Raw genomic sequence first — 16,774 nt, 5'->3', positions numbered from 1 at the left:
TCTCATTCTTTTAAAAAAAATTTTAGTTAATTTATTTAACTAGAAAGAAGGTTTAAACTTTAAAACTAAATGAAAAAGATTAAAATTAATTTTAATTAAAATTTCAAAAAGATTATTTAAAACGTTTCCGTCTTATCACTTTTTTCTTTCTTTCAAAAAAATATACAATGAAATCTTCTTTAACGAAAAAGTAACACAATTTCGTAAATTTCAAAAAAAATTCAATTTTGGCTTAAAAGGTTATCATCATCCACCAAAAAAAAACAAATGGGCGAGGTTAATGCATGCTTGGACTCTAAAAATATCTACCACACAAATCATTTTTTAATAAATTTTTTGGTCATATAGGAAAATGATGTCAAAATAGACACAAAAAAATTTAAGAAAAAACATTATATTGTATTTAAATTTTAATGTTTTCACTACATTACAACATTGTTAATTGCATATGTCTCATACATATTTAAGAAGAAATTAGAAAAAAACAAAAAACTTTAATGACTTTATTATTATTACAAATGCTCATCTATTCAAATATTTTATAAAGATTAATTTTTCAAAAAATACTTTTTTGGTGACACCATTTTGCTGGGAAACAATGTTTCAAGGAAATTTAAATATGAACAGAAATGTAAAGTTTAAATTCTTCAACAAATGTAATACCGACCAAAATATAAGTGTATTCTAGTCTATAGTCCAAATCATAGTCTAGACAATAGTCTAGTCCACAACCTAATCCATAGTTTAGTCCATAATCATGTCTATAGTCTAATCAAGTCTATATATATAGTCTAGTCTATAGTCTAGTCTATAGTCTAGTCTATAGTCTAGTCTATAGTCTAGTCTATAGTCTAGTCTATAGTCTAGTCTATAGTCTAGTCTATAGTCTAGTCTATAGTCTAGTCTATAGTCTAGTCTATAGTCTAGTCTATAGTCTAGTCTATAGTCTAGTCTATAGTCTAGTCTATAGTCTAGTCTATAGTCTAGTCTATAGTCTAGTCTATAGTCTAGTCTATAGTCTAGTCTATAGTCTAGTCTATAGTCTAGTCTATAGTCTATAGTCTAGTCTATAGTCTAGTCTATAGTCTAGTCCTATAGTCTAGTCTATAGTCTAGTCTAATAGTCTAGTCTATAGTCTAGTCTATAGTCTAGTCTATAGTCTAGTCTAATAGTCTAGTCTATAGTCTAGTCCTATAGTCTAGTCTATAGTCTAGTCTATAGTCTAGTCTATAGTCTAGTCGATAGTCTAGTCTATAGTCTAGTCTATAGTCTAGTCTATAGTCTAGTCTATAGTCTAGTCTATAGTCTAGTCTATAGTCTAGTCTATAGTCTAGTCTATAGTCTAGTCTATAGTCTAGTCTATAGTCTAGGTCTATAATCTAGTCCTATAGTATGTCTATAGTCTAGTCCTATAGTCTAGTCTATAGTCTAGTCTATAGTCTAGTCTATAGTCTAGTCCTATAGTCTAGTCTATAGTCTAGTCTATAGTCTAGTCTATAGTCTAGTCTATAGTCTAGTCTATAGTCTAGTCTATAGTCTAGTCTATAGTCTAGTCTATAGTCTAGTCTATAGTCTAGTCTATAGTCTAGTCTATAGTCTAGTCTATAGTCTAGTCTATAGTCTAGTCTATAGTCTAGTCTATAGTCTAGTCTATAGTCTAGTCTATAGTCTAGTCTAGTCTAGTCTATAGTCTAGTCTATAGTCTAGTCTATAGTCTAGTCTATAGTCTAGTCTATAGTCTAGTCTATAGTCTAGTCTATAGTCTAGTCTATAGTCTAGTCTATAGTCTAGTCTATAGTCTAGTCTATTGTCTAGTCTATAGTCTAGTCTATAGTCTAGTCTATAGTCTGGTCTATAAACTAGTCTATAGTCTAGTCTATAGTCTAGTCTATAGTCTAGTCTATAGTTTAGTCTATAGTCTAGTCTATAGTGTAGTCTATAGTCTAGTTTATAGTCTAGTTTATAGTCTAGTCTATAGTCTAGTCTATAGTCTAGTCTATAGTCTAGTCTATAGTCTAGTCTATAGTCTAGTCTATAGTCTAGTCTATAGTCTAGTCTATAGTCTAGTCTATAGTCTAGTCTATAGTCTAGTCTATAGTCCTATAGTCTAGTCTATAGTCTAGTCTATAGTCTAGTCTATAGTTGGTCTATAGTCTAGTCTATAGTTGGTCTATAGTCTAGTCTATAGTCTAGTCTATAGTCTAGTCTATAGTCTAGTCTATAGTCTAGTCTATAGTCTAGTCTATAGTCTAGTTATAGTTTAGTTTATAGTCTAGTTTATAGTCTAGTCTATAGTCTAGTCTATAGTCTAGTCCAAAGTCTAGTCTATAGTCTAGTCTAAGTCTAGTCTATAGTCTAGTCTATATTAGTCTAGTCTAGTCTATAGTCTAGTCTATAGTCTAGTCTATAGTCTAGTCTATAGTCTAGTCCTATAGTCTAGTCTATAGTCTAGTCTATAGTCTAGTCTATAGTCTAGTCTATAGTCTAGTCTATAGTCTAGTCTATAGTCTAGTCTATAGTCTAGTCTATAGTCTAGTCTATAGTCTAGTCTATAGTCTAGTCTATAGTCTAGTCTATAGTCTAGTCTATAGTCTAGTCTATAGTCTAGTCTATAGTCTAGTCTATAGTTGGTCTATAGTCTAGTCTATAGTTGGTCTATAGTCTAGTCTATAGTCTAGTCTATAGTCTAGTCTATAGTCTAGTTTATAGTTTAGTTTATAGTCTAGTTTATAGTCTAGTCTATAGTCTAGTCCAAAGTCTAGTCTATAGTCTAGTCTATATTTTAGTCTAGTCTATATTTTAGTCTAGTCTATAGTCTAGTCTATAGTCTATTCTATAGTCTAGTCTATAGTCTAGTCTATAGTCTAGTCTATAGTCTAGTCTATAGTCTAGTCTATAGTCTAGTCTATAGTCTAGTCTATAGTCTAGTCTATAGTCTAGTCTATAGTCTAGTCTATAGTCTAGTCTATAGTCTAGTCTATAGTCTAGTCTATAGTCTAGTCTATAGTCTAGTCTATAGTCTAGTCTATCTAGTCTATAGTCTAGTCTATAGTCTAGTCCTATAGTCTAGTCTATAGTCTAGTCTATAGTCTAGTCTATAGTCTAGTCTATAGTCTAGTCTATAGTCTAGTCTATAGTCTAGTCTATAGTCTAGTCTATAGTCTATGTCTATATCTAGTCTATAGTCTAGTCCTATAGTCCTAGTACTATAGGCCTAGTCTATAGTCGAGTCTATAGTCTAGTCTAATGTCTAGTCTATAGTCTAGTCTATAGTCTAGTCTATAGCTGTCTATAGTCTATCTATAGTCTAGTCTATAGTCTAGTCTATAGTCTAGTCTATAGTCTAGTCTATGTCTAGTCTATAGTCTAGTCTATAGTCCTAGTCTATAGTCTAGTCTATAGTCTAGTCTATAGTCTAGTCTATATCTAGTCTATAGTCTATCTATAGTCTAGTCTATAGTCTAGTCTATAGTCTAGTCTATAGTCCTAGTCTATAGTCCAGTCTATGTCTGTCGATAGTCTAGTCGATAGTCTAGTCTATAGTCTAGTCTATGGTCTAGCTTATAGTCTAGTCTATAGTCTAGTCTAGTCTATATTCTAAGTTCCAGTTCTGTTCTAGTTCTGTTCTAGTTCTTTCTAGTTCTAGGTCTAGTTCTGTTCTAGTTCTGTTCTAGTTCTGTTCTAGTTCTGTTCTAGTTCTGTTCTAGTTCTGTTCTAGTTCTGTTCTAGTTCTGTTCTAGTTCTGTTCTAGTTCTGTTCTAGTTCTGTTCTAGTTCTGTTCTAGTTCTGTTCTAGTTCTGTTCTAGTTCTGTTCTGTTCTAGTTCTGTTCTAGTTCTGTTCTAGTTCTGTTCTAGTTCTGTTCTAGTTCTGTTCTAGTTCTGTTCTAGTTCTGTTCTAGTTCTGTTCTAGTTCTGTTCTAGTTCTGTTCTAGTTCTGTTCTAGTTCTGTTCTAGTTCTGTTCTAGTTCTGTTCTAGTTCTGTTCTAGTTCTGTTCTAGTTCTGTTCTAGTTCTGTTCTAGTTCTGTTCTAGTTCTGTTCTAGTTCTGTTCTAGTTCTGTTCTAGTTCTGTTCTAGTTTTGTTCTAGTTCTCTTCTAGTTCTCTTCTAGTTCTCTTCTAGTTCTGTTTTGTTTCTTAAAATTAAATTTAGCCAACAGAATGTGATTTTACAATGTAAAAGATTTCATACCTTTAGTTTTCTTTCATGATTCTATACATATATCATTTTGTTCCATATTTTTGTTCGTTTCATTTGTGATAATGTTGATGACCTAATGTTGCGTTTTGTAATGCAGCTCGTTGTGTTTAAAATTCATTAAATGTTCAATAAAATGAAACTGGAAATAAAGAAAAAAAACAAACTTTTATTGAAAAATAAGACATTATTCACATACAGATTTTTATTAATTAAAGTCGTTAAAATAATATTAAATTTTCTGTTTTAAATAAAACGCATGGAGAATTATTAAGTGTCCTCATAGAAAATGGACCACCAATTATGGTAGAGGAATGAGTAAGAGTGATCATAGATAGATTTCATTAGATGTCATTGCTTAAAATGAAAAGTGACAGATTGTAGAAATTAATTGAAAGCAATTAGCAAGTAAGGAAAGGGTAGAGATTTTTCAACATAGTTTTTCTCTCAGTGTTTAGTTTAATATTAAACATCATACTCATTAGGCCTCTTGTCTTAAAAAGTCTTTAAACTGTGATGAGTTGACTGCAAAAAGCAACCCAAAAAATAAACCTGAGTTCTTCAACATTTACTCCTACGTTGCAGAGACTATTTGTGGCAAATGACATCAACTATACAAGGATGTCAAACAGGCTTAAATTGCAGAGTCTGAGAAACTTAATTTTTTTTCACAGACACAGCACTTTTTTTTGTAGAAAATGAAATCTGGCTCCATGTACGAAAAGAAATAAAAAACTGAAAAGTATAGATATTTAAACTCCCGCTAAAAATATTTACATTTGTATTTTTATATTTAAAAAAAATATCTAGAAGTTTAAGTGTCTTTTGCTTTGAGTTTAATTTATTCTAAAGGGGTGTGTGTTGCATGTCAGAAGTTGAGCTGTTGCACATCTATGTTTACATTAAGATTTGATGTTGTTGTTGCTGTTCTTGCCATTGTTATTTTCAAGTGCATCTTATTTCTGTCATTAAGGTAAACAGACACGTTACACCTCTGCCACCAACACCAAAATTTACTTGTATCTCTCTTTCTCTTCCTCTCTAGCTGGGGAACAGTGTAACAATTACTTAAGCAACAATAACCATATGTTGTCTTGGGGTACTTAAAGAAATCTCTAAATATAAACAGTAAATACTCTGTAAAAGGGAAACTTTTCAACAAAAATCTTAAATATTGTACTGTCTACTTAAATTAGTAACAAAAATTGCTATTCAGCTGCTGCAAATGCTATTCAGCAGAGCAAAAATATTGCTGACTACAAGCTTATACTGTTAGACTTTAATATTTACATTGAAAATCGCAATTCAGCTATTGAAAACTTCATTCAGCTAGAGATAATAATGAAATATTTGAAAAATTGTAAAAGAAAAATGCAAACAGGTTCAAGAAATCGCTATTCAGCTGCTTAACATGCTATTCAGCAAAACAAAAATTTAGCTGAATTTAATATTTTAAAGATTTTCGATGGAAAGTCACAATTCAGCTATTAAAACCGTTATTCAGCTAGAGAAAATAATTAAATATTTGACAAATTTACAAATCTGTTTAAAAAATTGCCATTCAGCTGTTTAAAATGCTATTCAGCTTAACAAAAATGTTGCTGAATTTAATATTTTTAAAATGTTTCTATAGATTTCAATGGGAAATCACAATTCAGCTAGCAAAAACAATGAAATATTTGTAAAATTTTTATGAAGCTACATTCAGCAAAGAATGGATGATAAAATTTTTGAATATTTTTAAAATTACTTAGAAATTAGTGCCAATAATACTAATTCAGCTATTATAATTGTAATTCAGCAACATAAAAATGTTGCTAAAATGTTATTCAGCTACTTTAATTGTTATTCAGCATATGAAAATGTGAAAGTTATAGAACGCAATTCAGCTGCTTGAAAGGTAATTCAGCTAGAAAAAAATCTAGCTCAATCGTTGAAATTAATGTCTTTTTTACAAATCTATACATATAAAGTGTATTCAGCTACTTTAGTTACTATTCTGCAAGCTAAAATGCTATTCAGCTACTTTATTTCTTTTTAAGAAAGCTAAAATGTCAAACTTTTAGCAAAAATTTTAGTTTTATAAGAAATTAATGGTTAAGAACCTAATTCAGCTGCTTTAAATACAATTCAGCAAAATAAGCATGTTGCTGAATTGTTGAAATTAATGTTTTTCTTTGAATTCTATACAAAAATAAGCTATTCAGCTACTTTAATTGCTATTCAGCAAGCTAAAATGTGTAATTTGTGCAAAAAAATCTTAGTTTTATAACAAATTAATGTTTAAGAAAGTAATTCAGCTGAGTGAAATGTAATTCAGCTAAATAAAAATGTTGCTGAATTGTTAAATTTAATGTTTTTCTTTTAATTCTATAGAATAATTGCATATTCAGCTACCCTAATTGCTATTCAGCAAAGCTAAAATGTGGGATTTATGGAAAAAATTTGATTTTTATTAGAAATTAATCATTTAAATTGCCATTCAGCTGCTTCAAACGCTATTCAGCAGCAAAAATTTTTAATTTTTTCAGAAATTTTCTTTAGAGTAGTGATTTAAGAGTCAATTTTTAATCGATTACTCTTGAACTTGAGTCATTTTCTTGCTAAATTCTTATCACTCTCTAGCGATCTTTTCCAACACTTGCTTCAAACAAACAGAAACAATCTTAAACATATTCCATTAGATTCCCTCTTCAACAAGCTTAACATGTTGCTGACTGCATACCTGTCCACTAATAGAGCATCACACACTACTAACAACAACACATGACACTTCCAGTCAGATAGGAGGGGTATTAGTATGCAATATCAGTGTTTTTTTCTTCTCTTTTTTTGTGTAAGAAAAAACTTTAAGCATTTAGCAAATAAATTTAAAACTTTTTCTTAAGAATTGTTTGGCTCACATTACTTTCGGTTGAGGTGTTACTATTAATGAGCAGCAGCAGCAGACAAACTCTACCGGTTTGTAAATTTTTTAAAGGACGGTTTTAATAAATTTATTTTCAATTTTATTTTGATGAAATATAAAAGTATGAATTCTTCTCTTAAAGCAAGAATTTTCTAGATTTCTTTATTCTTTTTGAAGAAATTTTTATAAATTGATAGTTTTTTATTACTGCCAAAAAGTTGTGCTACAAGTTTCAATTTTTCAACATGCTGACTTGCATTGAGTCCCAACATTCTGATCGTTATATACACGCATTTTAACATAAAGTTATTTAAAGTGTAGGTTGCCCTTTTTTTGTAGATGGCGTAATATCTGTTGGATACAGAGTAAAAAAAAACACTTTAAAAATGACAACAAAAAAAAACTATACACTCTCTTTTGTTGCCACAAAATAAGAAAACTACTCTATAAATAACAATAATAACAAACATTATAATAAGCCGGTAAATAATAAACAAACAAGAAAAAACCAACAACAGCAAAAAAAACAATCTTCCAAGGATGATGCTGGTAATGATGTTTCTGTTTGTTGTTAATACGTGTGGTTACTTTAAGTGTAAAAAAGAGAGTAAAATCCCCAACAATGTAATAAACTCTTTCGAAAAGAAAGAGTAATTTACACACACCTCAAAAACAAACCTGCTTTAACAAACAAAGAGTTCCTTTTCCGTTTACTTCATTACTTACTCTTCAACATAACCTAACCTCTCCCCCACCCGCTCTTATCACTTAACAATTGTTTACTTGTAAGTGTGTAAAAAACTTATTGAGTGATTTATGCTTGCTGTAGTTGTTTAAAATCAAACATAAACATTAAAAAACTCAATATACTTATGTGGGTGGCTCTAACAAACAAAAAAAAGAGCAAAGAAGTGAACAGATAAACAAACGAAGCCCAAAACGACGAGTCATAATACCAATAACAAGAATAACAATAACAACAACTAAAACTACTGCATGGGAATATTAAAACAAGAACTTGCAGAAAATATAAAAAATAACTTTACTTTTTCTTTAAACTCAAGAGAAAAAGTCTGTAGAAATGAGAAAGAACTATAGAGAATAGACAACATACTCCAAGGTAGACTAGACTAAACTACAGGTTACTATAGACTAGACTAGACTACAAACTATACTGTAGACTAGACTATAGTTTATAGGCAAGACTATAAACTAGACTATAGACTACCATATAGACTAGGCTATAGACTAAACTAAAGACTAGACTATAGACTAGACTATAAACTAGACTATAGACTAGGCTATAGACTAGACTATAGACTAGACTATAGCCTAGACTGTAGACTAGTCTATAGACTATAGACTAGACTATAGGCAAGACTAGAGACTAGACTAAAGAATAAACTAGACAAGACTCTAGACTATAGACTGGAATAGACTAGACAAGACTCTAGACAGGACTAGACTATAGACTGGACTATAGAGTCTATAGTCTAGTCTATAGTCTAGTCTATAGTCTAGTCTATAGTCTAGTCTATAGTCTAGTCTATAGTCTAGTCTATAGTCTAGTCTATAGTCTAGTCTATAGTCTAGTCTATAGTCTAGTCTATAGTCTAGTCTATAGTCTAGTCTATAGTCTAGTCTATAGTCTAGTCTATAGTCTAGTCTATAGTCTAGTCTATAGTCTAGTCTATAGTCTAGTCTATAGTCTAGTCTATAGTCTAGTCTATAGTCTAGTCTATAGTCTAGTCTATAGTCTAGTCTATAGTCTAGTCTATAGTCTAGTCTATAGTCTAGTCTATAGTCTAGTCTATAGTCTAGTCTATAGTCTAGTCTATAGTCTAGTCTATAGTCTAGTCTATAGTCTAGTCTATAGTCTAGTCTATAGTCTAGTCTATAGTCTAGTCTATAGTCTAGTCTAGTCTAGTCTAGTCTAGTCTAGTCTATAGTCTAGTCTATAGTCTAGTCTATAGTCTAGTCTATAGTCTAGTCTATAGTCTAGTCTATAGTCTAGTCTATAGTCTAGTCTATAGTCTAAGTCTATAGTCTAGTCTATAGTCTAGTCTATAGTCTAGTCTATAGTCTAGTCTATAGTCTAGTCTATAGTCTAGTCTATAGTCTAGTCTATAGTCTAGTCTATAGTCTAGTCTATAGTCTAGTCTATAGTCTAGTCTATAGTCTAGTCTAAGTCTATTAGTCTAGTCTATAGTCTAGTCTATAGTCTAGTCTATAGTCTAGTCTATAGTCTAGTCTATAGTCTAGTTCTATAGTCTAGTCTACAGTCTAGTCTATAGTCTAGTCTATAGTCTAGTCTATAGTCTAGTCTATAGTCTAGTCTATAGTCTAGTTATAGTCTAATTCTATAGTCTAGTCTATAGTCTAGTCTATAGTCTAGTCTATAGTCTAGTCTATAGTCTAGTCTATAGTCTAGTCTATAGTCTAGTCTATAGTCTAGTCTTAGTCTAGTCTAGCAGTCTATAGTTTCTAGTCTATAGTCTAGTCTATAGTCTAGTCTATAGTCTAGTCTATAGTCTAGTCTATAGTCTAGTCTATAGTCTAGTCTATAGTCTAGTCTATAGTCTAGTCCTATAGTCTAGTCTATAGTCTAGTCTATAGTCTAGTCTATAGTCTAGTTAGTCTAGTCTATAGTCTAGTCTATAGTCTAGTCTATAGTCTAGTCTATAGTCTAGTCTATAGTCTAGTCCTATAGTCTAGTCTATAGTCTATCTATAGTCCTAGTCTATGGTCTAGTCTATAGTCTAGTGTATAGTTTAGTCTATAGTCTAGTCTATAGTTTAGTCTATAGTCTAGTCTATAGTCTAGTCTATAGTCTAGTCTATAGTCTAGTCTATAGTCTAGTCTATAGTTTAGTCTATAGTCTAGTCTATAGTCTAGTCTATAGTCTAGTCTACAGTCAAGTCTACAGTCTATTCTATAGTCTAGTCTATAGTCTAGTTTGTAGTATATTCTATGGTCTAAAGTCTAGTTTATATGCTAGTCTATATTCCAGTCTAAAACTGTTCAATCTTCAATTTAAACTAACATATTTCTTTGAGCTTAAAAACTGTAACTTTATTACCAAAAGAACAGTTATTCTAAATAAATCTACATACGGGTACTGCAGAGATAAAACAAAAAACCGGTAACTTTCACAAATAAATGCAAAAGAATAAGTAAATGTAGAGAGTTTGCATATAGAAGAGAATGTGAATGGAAGGGGACTGTGCGACATAAACTCCTGACATAATTGTCAGCATAAAGTTATACGATTTATAACAACAGCTTAGAATATAATAAATTAGTTATATACTATTAAGGCCTGTATTATAAACAAAAAGCAAAAACAATTAACCATCCTGTGATAAGAAAACAAAAGCAAAAGTAAAAGTCATCAAGAAGTATTTGTTTTTGTATGATTTGTATGGAAACATTAAAATTCACACTCTTTATTAAATGTTATCTCAGCTAAGTAATTATAATTATAATAATATAAAAATTATTTTAATAAAATAAATTTCAGTGATAAACTTTTGACTTCTTTCCGCCCAAAAAAATAAGCATAAGCAACAGGCATTAGAGGAATACAGCAAAGTCAAAGAGAGTAGGAAATAGAAAAGAGAGTGATACAAAATAACTGCTTTTTAAAAAAAGTATTTTAGGCAAAAGAGGTAATAAGCTAATGGAGGGTTAAAAGAGAAAACGACGTGATAAATGAATATTAGAACTACGAATGATAAATTGAGAACTAACTAACTAACTAACTACTACTAACTAACTAACTAACTAACTAACTAACTACTACTAACTAACTAACTAACTAACGAACTAACTACTAACTAACTAACTAACCTAACTAACTAACTACTAACTAACTAACTACTAACTAACTAACTAACTAACTAACTAACTAACTAACTAACTAACTAACTAACTAACTAACTAACTAACTAACTAACTAACTACACTACTAACTAACTAACTACTAACTAACTAACTAACTAACTAACTAACTAACTAACTAACTACTAACTAACTAACTAACTAACTAACTAACTACTAACTAACTAACTAACTAACTAACTAACTACTAACTAACTAACTAACTAACTAACTAACTAACTAACTAACTAACTAACTAACTAACTAACTAACTACTAACTAACTAACTAACTAACTAACTAACTAACTACTAACTAACTAACTAACTAACTAACTAACTAACTACTAACTAACTAACTAACTAACTAACTAACTAACTAACTAACTAACTAACTAACTAACTAACTAACTAACTAACTAACTAACTAACTAACTAACTAACTAACTAACTAACTAACTAACTAACTAACTAACTAACTAACTAACTAACTAACTACTAACTAACTAACTAACTAACTAACTAACTAACTAACTAACTAACTAACTAACTAACTAACTAACTAACTAACTAACTAACTAACTAACTACTAACTAACTAACTAACTAACTAACTAACTAACTAACTAACTAACTACTAACTAACTAACTAACTAACTAACTAACTAACTAACTAACTAACTAACTAACTAACTAACTAAACTAACTACTAACTAACTAACTACTAACTAACTAACTAACTAACTAACTAACTAACTAACTACTAACTAACTAACTAACTAACCTACTAACTAACTAACTAACTAACTACTAACTAACTAACTAACTAACTAACTAACTAACTAACTAACTAACTAACTAACTACTAACTAACTAACTAACTAACTAACTAACTAACTAACTAACTAACTAACTACTAACTAACTAACTAACTAACTATACTAACTAACTAACTAACTAACTAACTAACTAACTACTAACTAACTAACTAACTAACTAACTAACTAACGAACTAACTAACTACTAACGACTAACTAACTAACTAACTAACTAACTACTAACTAACTAACTAACTAACTAACTACTAACTAACTAACTAACTACTAACTAACTAACTAACTAACTACTAACTAACTAACTAACTAACTAACTAACTAACTAACTAACTAACTAACTAACTAACTAACTAACTAACTAACTAACTAACTAACTAACTAACTAACTAACTAACTACTAACTAACTACGAACTACTAACTAACTAACTATACTAACTACTAACTAACTAACTAACTAACTAACTAACTACTAACTAACTAACTACTAACTACTAACTAACTAACTAACTAACTAACTAACTAACTAAACTAACTAACTAGCTACTAACTAACTAACTAACTAACTAACTAACAACTAACTAACTAACTAACTAACTAACTAACTACTAACTACTAACTAACTAACTAACTAAACTAACTAACTAACTAACTAACTAACTAACTACTAACTAACTACTAACTAACTAACTAACTACTAACTAACTAACTAACTAACACTAACTAACTAACTAACTACTAACTACTAACTAACTAACTAACTAACTACCGTAACTAACTAACTAACTAACTAACTAACTACTAACTAACTACTAACTAACGAACTACTAACTAACTAACTAACTAACTAAACTAACTAATCTACTAACTAACTAACTAACTAACTAACTAAACTAACTAACTAACTAACTACTAACTAACTAACTAACTAACTAACTAACCTAACTAACTAACTAAACTAACTAACTAACTAACTAACTAACTAACTAACTAACTAACTAACTAACTAACTAACTAACTAACTAACTAACTAACTAACTAACTACTAACTAACTAACTAACTAACTAACGAACTAACTAACTAACTAACTAACTACTAACTACAACTAACTACTAACTAACTAACTAACTAACTAAGTACTACTAACTAACTACTAACTAACTGACTAACTAACTAACTACCTACCTAACTAACTAACTAACTAACTAACTACTAACTAACACTAACTAACTAACTAACTAACTAACTACTAACTACTAACTAACTAAACTAACTACTAACTACTAACTAACTAACTAACTAACTAACTAACTACTAACTACCTAACTACTAACTAACTAACTAACTAACTAACTAACTAACTAACTAACTAACTAACTCTAACTAACTAACTAACTAACTAACTACTAACTAACTACTAACTAACTAACTAACTAACTAACTACTACACTAACTAACTAACTAACTAACTAACTAACTAACTAACTAACTAACTAACTAACTACCTAACTAACTAACTAACTAACTAACTAACTAACTAACTAACTAACTAACTACACTAACTAACTACTAACTAACTAACTAACTAACTAACTACTAACTACTAACTAACTAACTAACTAACTAACTAACTAACTAACTACTAACTAACTAACTAACTAACTAACTAACTACTAACTAACTAACTAACTAACTAACTAACTAACTAACTACTAACTAACTAACTAACTAACTAACTAACTAACTACTAACTAACTAACTAACTAACTAACTAACTAACTAACTAACTACGTATGTAAGACTTGGGGTCAATATCACAAAAGTCTCTTTAAAGCCAGTTTCTTCTGCTCGTTTTACTCTTTACATTTGAGTAGAGTATTCTACTCGTTGTTGTTGTTTGCTTTTGCTTATAGGAAACCTGCTAATGTTTCTCTTCTTTGTATTCCGCTCATTAGTAAGGAGTTGTTGTTAGTGATTTTATGTTTGTTGTTATTAATTTTCATAAGCGATGAGTTATTGAGTATGTTGTTGTTGTTATTATTATTAATATTTATTGTTGATAGCGATAAAACATGTTGTCTTTTTGTTTGGTTTTATGATTGCAACAATCAGTCTTTAGACGAACGTTGTCTAGTACTTTTCGGTGGGTTGTGTTTTTGGACACCAAAAACTAATATTTGGGGGAATTTTTTTGTTTTTTGCTCCATTAAACTGTTTGTTTAGAGAAGAGATACAACAGCATTTGATACTTTTGTAAGAGAAAATAATAAAGACTTCGTGTTAGATACTTCGTTAATGCAGTTTTCGTTTGCTTGTAAAAAGAGATGTTGAGGTATTAAATGGGAGTGTGTGAGTGTTTCACTTGGCTGCAAGTGAGTGTAAGTGAGTGAGTGCGTTATTGTAATGTTGTTCGCGTGATTATGGTATTGTTCTGTTGCTTGGTTTTTATCTCCCGAAACGAAAAACGACAATTTGCAAAGAACATTGTCCGTTATCATCACATCATCACTTGAAAACATATTGGCTCTGTGGGTAAGAGTATATGTGAGTAACAGTGTTAATAGCTGGGTGTATGAGTGCGCGTGTATCTGTGAGTTGGGGCCTGTGTATCGCCGCTGATTTGCTGTTTTAAGGAATATTATGTTATTCATTTAGTTGCGCGCCGTCGTACGTTGGGGACGCACGCATTTCGTTTCTGTTTGTAAATAACGTGTAATTGGTGTGTGTTTTAGTTTTTTTTTAAAAGGATTTTTTTCTTTTGTCTGGCTAATAAACTTAAAACTTAAATTTATTTAAAAAAATACAAATAATAATAATTACTTTAATAAACTGTTAAGGATTTACGCGCGGTTTTGCTGGGGAAAGGGAACTTTATTACCAAAAGGATTTATCATTATTACACAAAAACGTGATAAGAAAATTGTGTTTTTTTCTGTTGACAACTACAACAAGAACATACATAATGTTGGAAAAAAAAAAGCGGAAATCGTGATCTAGTTAAATTTGTGGAAATTTATAAAAACAAAAGAGAAAAAAAAAATTGTGTTAAAGTTTTGATTTTTTTGTGTGACAAATTGAACTCAAAAAGGAGATGGATCAGATTTTTGTTTTGAATGAAAAAGTAAATGAAAGGATAATAAAGTGAAAAAAAAATTTTAAAAATATTAAGAAAAGTTTAAAAACTTAAAGATTTGAAAACAAAATCGAGATTTTCAAATTTAAAGAAATTTTAGGAATTTTGAAAAAAGTAAAAAAACAAAAATTTGAGAAAAATTTTTATAAAATTTGAGAAAAATTTTTATAAAATTTGAGAAAAATTTTAATAAAATTTGAGAAAAATTTTTATAAAATTTAAAAATTAGAAATTTTTTAAAAAGAGTATTCAAATAAAAAATTTTAATTGAATTAAATTCTTTAACTTAAAAAAAGGTGCTTTCTTTGGATATTTAAAAAAAAAAACATTTTAAACAAAATTTTGAAATATTTTAAACAAAATTTGGAAATTTTTCGAAAAATTTTAAAATTATTTTTTTTTAAGAAATGATAAATTTTAAATACAATAGATTGGATTTTATGAAAATTTAGTTAAAAATTTGTTAAATAGTTCGAAATTATCGATTTTTGTAAAAATTAAATTTTGAAAATTTTTCAAAAATTTTATTTTTTTTAAATTATAAATTTTTTTAATTTTTTTTTTATTTACAAGAATTTCAAATATTGGTTACAAATGTTTAAAATTTTTTTAAAAAATTTTGATTTTTTAAAATTTTGAAATTTGAAAAAAATTGATTTTTTTAAATTTTTCTTTTCAAAATTTTTAATTTTTTGTTAAAATTTTACAAAGTAAGAAAAAATTTCCCTCAAATTTAAAATTCTTTAAAATTTTTGAAAACGTTTTAAAATCCTTAAAAATAGAAATTTTCCAAAAAGTACCAAAAAAAGTACATTTTTTAAAAGTGTTAAAAATGCTTAAATTTTATAAAAATTACTTTAAATTCCTTCAGAATCTTTAAAATTTCCGAAAATGCTTTAAAATTTATGAAAATAGAAATTTTCCAAAAAGTACCAAAAAAGTACTTTTTTGAAAAAGTGTTAAAAATGCTAAAATTCTATGAAAATTACTTTAAATTGCTTCAATTTCTTTAAAATTTGCGAAACTGCTTTAAAATTCATGAAAATAGAAATTTTCAAAAAAAGTACCACAAAAGTACTTTTTTGAAAAAGTGTTAAAAATGCTTAAATTTTATAAAAAATACTTCAAATTACTTCAAGTTCTTAAAAATTTGCGAAAATGCTTTAAAATTCATTAACATAGAAATTTTCCAAAAAGTACCAAAACAAGTACTTATTTGAAAAAGTGTTAGAAATGCTAAAATTTTATAAAACATACTTTAATTTCCTTTTAAATACGCTAAAACTTCAAAATTGCTTAAAATTAAAATTTTTCAAAAAGTACCAAAAAAATACATTTTTAAAAAAAGTATCAATACTTTTTAAAAAAGTATCAAAATAACTAAAATTTTATAAAAAATTATTACAATTTCCCATAAAATTCAACAAAACCATTTAAATTCTCAAAACTAAAACTAGTAAACTTTAAAAATGTTCAAAAATCTTTATTTTTCCAAAAAGTACCAAACAAAGTACTTTTTGAAAAAAGTTGAAATTTTATTAGAATGCTTCAAATTTCTGGAAAATTACTCTAGATGAAGCATAAAAATTTGAAAAATTAAATTTTTTTTTAAAAAATAAGCAAAAAGTACTATTTTTCTAAAAAGTAACAAAAAAGTGCTAAAAATGCTAAAATTTTATAAAATTCGGTTTAATTTCCCATTAAAAACAAGAATAGCCTAAAATAGTAATTTTTCAAAAAGTACCGAAAAAAGTACTTTTTTAAAAAAAGTTAAAATTTTATGAAAATTATTAAAATTTTTGAAAAACCAATAGAAAATGCTTCAACA

General features: G+C 28.4%; 1 protein-coding gene across 13 annotated transcripts in view; it reads left to right on the top strand.

Annotated features, from left to right (window-relative positions):
• The first annotated feature begins 13,923 nt into the window (after positions 1-13,923).
• LOC119603612 (basement membrane-specific heparan sulfate proteoglycan core protein-like) overlaps positions 13,924-16,774 on the top strand; it is a 223,110-nt gene continuing 220,259 nt past the window's right edge. For 12 of the 13 annotated variants that reach the window (XM_037955708.1, XM_037955707.1, XM_037955704.1 and 9 more), the window contains exon 1: positions 13,924-14,532. The gene's annotated coding sequence lies outside the window, so the exon portion shown is untranslated. The remainder of the gene's footprint in view (positions 14,533-16,774) is intronic. The other variant, XM_037955705.1, reaches the window with a different exon arrangement.

Source organism: Lucilia sericata, unplaced genomic scaffold, assembly GCF_015586225.1.
Source record: "Lucilia sericata isolate MDLA Ls3-8-SP2 unplaced genomic scaffold, ASM1558622v1 Contig000317F_arrow, whole genome shotgun sequence".
In the NCBI taxonomy this organism is placed as follows: Eukaryota; Metazoa; Arthropoda; class Insecta; order Diptera; family Calliphoridae; genus Lucilia; species Lucilia sericata.
Note: the sequence above shows the minus strand (reverse complement) of the source record. Positions and strands in the feature narration are given on the sequence as shown.